A 6,258-nucleotide genomic window follows, 5' to 3' on the forward strand; every position below is an offset into this window, starting at 1 on the left:
AGCCGCTGCGGGGCAGTGCGCGTGCGCGGGGCTGCCGCTGGGGGTTGGGGGCGCGTGGCGGGGGGCGGGAGCTGCGCGCACGTCCGGTACGAGCGGCTGCGGGCGGGGCGGTCGTAACTGGTTGACTGGGCAGCGTCGAGGAGAAGTGAGGTTGGGCGCCTTCGTGGGGCGGTCTCGTGTCCAGAGGTGCTCGCAGGCCGTTAACAACTTCAACTGGCATCTCCCCTCGGTGGCCTCAGGGAGAGCTGTCTGCCTTCGGCGTGCTCCAAAGTGTCACCTGTAACGCGTGGTGCGGGTGAAAAGCAATTCTAGCACGTAAACAATGTTCTACAACAGTACGGTGTTGCGTGGCATTACTGTGTGTGCTCGGTCGCTCGCTTGTTTCTCTTGAGATTCTTTCTCCGTGTATACTGCAGCAAACCACTTCGTACTCTGGCGGAAATTTGACTTGCCTGGAGGTTTTTACAACTGCATCCATCTGAGCAGCATGCAGTGCTACGACTGTGTGAAATCAGTGCTCAGGGTTGCACCGTTGGGCTTCTCTATGATACTTTACAGCTGGGATTTATAGAGGCAACTGCAAAGAGTTCTTGGGTTTTCCCCCACAGCCTCATCTCAATGTATTGATCTTTAAGTCTGTTCCTCTCACGCTTCTGTTTGTTCAGTGTACTTTGCTGTAGAAACAACAACTACATAGAAGGTCATAGCCTATATTTTAATTTATCATGTATACTTGAAATATTTTAGGGGTTTTTGCCTTTGCTGGTTCTCACTGTGTTGAACGAGTCTCCAAAGGAATCACAGTAGCATAGAATGCAGTAGTCCAGCCCACTTGCAGCAAGTAGGGAATATCCCCAACTAGATAAGGTTGCTCAAAGTCTCATCAAGCCTGACCATGAATGTGCTCAGGAATGGGACCTCCACCACCTCTCTGGGCAGCCTGTGTTCAATCACCCTCTGAATAAATAGCTTCTTCCTAATGTCCAGTGTAAATCTACCCTTCTCTAGCTCAAAAACACTGCCACCTAGTCCACCCTAGTGCCACATGCCTTTGAAAAAGTCCTTCCCCAGCTTTCTTGTGGGCCCCTTTCAGGTACTGAAAGACTGCTTCAGGCTGAACAACCCTGTCTCTCAGCCTGTCTTTGTAGAAGAGGTGCTCCAGCTCTCTGACCATGGCCCTCTGGACACACTCCATCAGGTCTATGGCCCTCTTGTGTTGAGGGTTGGTCCCACAGCTGTACAGAGTCCTTCAAGTAAGTACTTAGCAGAGCAGATTAGAGTGGCTGAATCACCTCTGTTGATCTGTTTGCCATACTTTCGATGCAGCCCAGGATGTGAGATTAAGGCTGTGGTGGTTTAGGTGTTACCTACCCCCCCACACTTTTAGAAGGTACCCCAGCTAACTCAGCCGGACTCTGGGAATATAAGTGAAGCTATTTATTTACAGCTAGCACAATATACAAGCAGATATTTACAGTATATACAGTTATATACAGAAATATACAATGTGAAAGTAATACAGAAACACAACTCCCCTCCCAGAAACCTGAGTCCCCAGGAGGGGGCTCTCAACCACCCCTGCACCTTCCCCCTGCCTCTCTCAACCTTACCCCAGTCTTAAGGAAGAATAGAGGTTCAGCCAAGAGGTTAAGAAGCAAAGGTGAGTGGCAGGAGATGTTAGGGAGCTGCAGCTCAGTCAAAGCCCAGCCAGAGAGTGAAAACAAAATGGCAAAAGTGTTGTTTTCCCTTCTTGTTCCCATACATCTCAGCGAGACTGTGAGGGAAGTTGACATCACAATTGTTTTCCTTTTCACAGCTAAATCATCTGCTTTTTCTCACCAAAACATTCTAGCCTGCTTCAAACTAGCACAAAGGCTTTAAAGTTGCAGTGTGTCATGCAGGCCACAAAGTTGTAGCCATGCTTCTGTGGCCTGGTTTTTGGCTGCTGATGGCAGAAGGGTGGCTTTATGCCTGTTGGACTTCTGTCTTGGCATCAAATTAGTGATTATTTTTGCCACTGCAATCTTTATAGGTATTTCTGAAATGTTTTTAGTTTGGACTCATACCACTGATTGATAAACATCAAGGATTGGTAACATCAAGGTTTGCAGTAGGTCTTGGGTTAGACTTAATGCAAGCCCGAGCCTTGCTTTTTTTAAAAGCAGATGATACAACACTATCCATAAGTGAAAAGCTGTGGTAGTTCTACCTTGTATTCAATGAAATAATGACCTACTTCTAATAAATAAGCCAGAAGACACATGAGCTCAAAATCACAGTGTGTTGCAGTGTTATTTTAGCATGAATGCTACTTTTCACTGCAAAGGCAAGTTGTTCATGCACTGTACACAGCTCACTAAGTAGCATTCTGACACTGCCTGAACCAAATACTTGAACTCTAAGAGTTGCCCGTATGAGCAGGCAAGAGGCAAATCTATAGCTGTTCATATCCTAACTGAAAGGAAATGGAGAAACTATATGTAGCTTGTCTTCTTTAAAGCATGTTGCAAAGTGATACAGCTCTTAGAGCGGGCTACAGTTTTTACATGATCTTAAAACAAAATGCACTGTTTGGTGCATTGGTTTTGCTCCTCTGTTTTCTCACTGGAAGGATATGTCTTGCCCGCTGAGGATTGTCTGTATGCAAAAATGGTTCATTTCAGGTAATGCTTTTGTTTGTACAAGGTAGTTTCACTTCATGTGCATAAGTAAGGAAGGAGTTGAGCTGAGGAAGATACTTTCTGAAAGAGCAGAAATTTCATCCACAGCATTCTATGCATTTCCTTTAAGTTTAGAGAATTATATTCTCATTAAAACATTGGACTGATCTCAGTTTTTTTGATATGCAAGTCATATGTGTAGTTGTTAAAATAACAGGTTACAAAGTGTAAGCATAAAAAACTCTCAGCCCAAAACCCCAAACAGAAACTGGGATGAAAAATGGTGCCAACCCTTTAAATAATGAGTGCTCCTAAAAGTTTGCAGTAGATCAAAATAAAAGAGAGTGGAGGAGAGGTAGATTCATGCTTGCTGGAGATGTGTTGAAGTCCTTGGCTGTCAGGGGCTGTTATTTCACTCTGCCTTGCTGTCAGGAAGCAACAGTTGGGAATAGCAGCATATTGGGTGGAAGAATAAGGTATGCAGAGTGTGATTTGTGTCCATTTGCAGTTTGAAGAAAGAGGCAGTAGCTGTTACCACAACTAGTCAATTTCCAGATAGGCCTGTTCGGTGAGTAGATCAGCTACAGGTATAAGATCTCAGTCCTCTTCATCTTCGATCTCATGATGAAGCCATTGTGTTGGTGCCTCTGAATGTTCCACTTTGCTGTGTGCTCCCTTGGCAGGGACTGAAGAGGGGCTGCTGCAGCATCCCCTGTCCATACTCCTTGCTTCTCTGGGATGGAGCAGTTACACTTGGAAGTACTGGTGGCATCCCAGTTCATTCAAATGGAAAACAGATGGCTGATTCCTGCACCTTCTATATAAAAAGAAGAGAGGACTTCAGTCACAGGAACATTTGTCACTAAAGGGACAGAGATAATAGAAGAAAGATGAAAGGTGAAGACAGCCAGGCTGCTGAAACACAGACTGTCTGGCTAAGGGCAAGATCTGCAGGAAAACTCTCCTCCCTACACAGCTGTACAAGCCCAAACCTGAATGAAAGAAAATGCCACTATGCATGAGTAAGATGCAGGATCCCAAAGGCTGCATAGGGAGCCTGGAGTGGGGGGAATGGGGAGTACACAGAGCTCTCTCACTACATGCTGCTTCCCCAGGCTGACACCATGCAGGAACAACCACAGACATTTTACAACAGCAAATAATATATTAAGACCCTTCCATCTTCTTCCACACAAGTTGTAAAACTGGTCCCTTCACTCTTTCTTAAGATTTATTCTCTACGCCTTTCACCAGCTGTACTGTTCTCCTCTGCACTCACTCCAGCACCTCAACATCTCTCTTGTACTGAGGTGCCCAAAACTGAAACACACTGCTCAAGATGTGGCATCACTAGTGCTGAGTACAAGGGGACAATCACCTCTCTGCTCCTGCTGGACACAGCATTTCTAATACAAACCAGGATGCCACTGGCTTTCTTGGCCACCTGGGCACACTGCTGGCTCATAGTCAGCTGCTTGTCAGTTAGAAGCTCCAAGTCCCTTTCTGCTAGACAGTTTTCCATCCACACATCCCCAGGCTTGTAGTGTTGCTTGGGATGGTTATGACCCAAGCACAAGACCTGGAATTTGGCTTTGTTGAAGCTCATGCCATTGACATTGGCCCAAGTCCCTCTGTAGAGCCTCGTGCAGATCAACACTGTCACCTAACTTGGTGTCATTGGCAAGCTTACTGACAACACACTCTATGTCTTCATCATGATCATCAATAAAGACGTTAAGCAGAAGTGGTCCCAACACTGAGCCCTAGGGAACGCCACTTGTGACTGTCTGCCAGCTGGATTTAACTGCATTGACCATCACCCTTTGGGCCCATTCACTCAGCCAGTGCTTTATCCAGCAGAGCTGTGGTCGTCCAAGCCATGAGCACCCAGTTTGTCCACAAGAATTCTGTGGGGAAGAGTGGCAAAGGCTATTCAAGAGTCCAGGAAGACAATATCCACAGCCTTTCCCTAATCCAATAGTCAGTTTATCTTGTCATAGAAAGAGATCAGGTTCATCAGACAGGACCTGCCCTTCATAAACCCATGCTGACTGGGCCTGATCCTCCTGGCTGTGCAGGCTTGGTGTTCATCATCCTGTATCCTTGTGCTTCCTCTTCTCTATGTGAGTTGCTGGAGCCAGCCTCACTGCATTGCAGGTTTTGGGACAGATCTCTGGCTGCTCCTGTCTGGGTCTGAGTTTCAGCATGGAGCTTCTCCAAAAGTTGTTTATGTGGTGATAACATGACTTGAGCTGTGCATTTTCCCAGGGAAACACTCAGAAGTCTTCCTGAAACTTTAGTCAGTGTATCACATTTGATCAGACAATGACAAGTGCCAAGTTCAGTGCTGTGCTAGTTAGAAGCAAGCTGGAATGTTTTGGTATAAGAACTAGATAACGGGCAGTGAAATGAAAACAATTGATGTCAACTTCTCTCACAGTCTCGCTGAGAGCTCTGGGAAGAAGAAGAAAACTTTCTCCATTTTTGTCTTTCCCTCTTGCTTTTGCCTTAGGCCGAGACACATCTTTCTAACATCACTGCTTTCTAACCCTGCTCCCTAACCTCTTGGCCGCACCTCTCTTCTTCCTGAGAACTGGGGTAAGGTTGAGAGGGCTGGGGGAGGTGTTGGGGTGGTTTGAAAGCCCCTCCTGGGGACTCAGGTTTCTGGGAGGGGAGTTGTGCTTTTGTATTGTTTATCCTTTGTATATTTCTGTATATAATTGTATATAACTGTATATATTGTAAATAGCTGCTTGTAAATTCTACTAGCTGTAAATAAATTGCTTCATCTATATTCCCAGGGTCCGTCTGAGTTAGCTGGGGCAAATACAAAGTGTGGGGGGGCGGGGTAACCCCCAAACCATCACAAGTGCCATGACAATCTATTTGAATAATAGTAACAGTGTTACATGCACCATCACTGTTACAGATGTCTTAAAGAGAACTCAGCTATAGGGAAAAGAAACGGCAAAGAAAACCATCTGCAGTAGGTTAAGCTGCAGATCTTTTCAGCAAGGAATTGAGAGACTGATTTGTTGTCCCCTCCCATTATTCTGCTTTTCATACAAATGTACATTGCTTGAAAAATAGAATCATAGAATCATAGAATCAACCAGGTTGGAAGAGACCTCCAAGATCATCCAGTCCAACCTATCACCCAGCCCTATCCAGTCAACTAGACCACGGCACTAAGTGTCTCACCCAGTCTTTTTTTGAACACCTCCAGGGATGGTGACTCCACCACCTCCCTGGGCAGCCCATTCCAATGCCAATCACTCTCTCTGGGAAGAACTTCCTCCTAACATCCAGCCTATACTTTCCCCGGCGCAACTTGAAACTGTGTCCCCTTGTTCTATTGCTGGTTGTCTCTGAACAGATAGGCTCTCCAGTGTTGTCCTAAGGTTTCTTAAGGTCAGAGATGCTGACTACTGTGTCACAAGAGAGTAAGCGCTTGACTTGAATGTATCCACTGAGATTACATTGCCCACCTCTTGCTTTGGAGGAGGCAAATTGCCTGCGATGGACTAAAGGTTCCTCTGCTGTAATAGGGAGCTGAGTGTACAGCAGGGCACTATATCTGTTTTGTGCCAGAAGACTC

This window comes from Pogoniulus pusillus, chromosome Z (assembly GCF_015220805.1).
Source record: "Pogoniulus pusillus isolate bPogPus1 chromosome Z, bPogPus1.pri, whole genome shotgun sequence".
Taxonomy (NCBI): Eukaryota; Metazoa; Chordata; class Aves; order Piciformes; family Lybiidae; genus Pogoniulus; species Pogoniulus pusillus.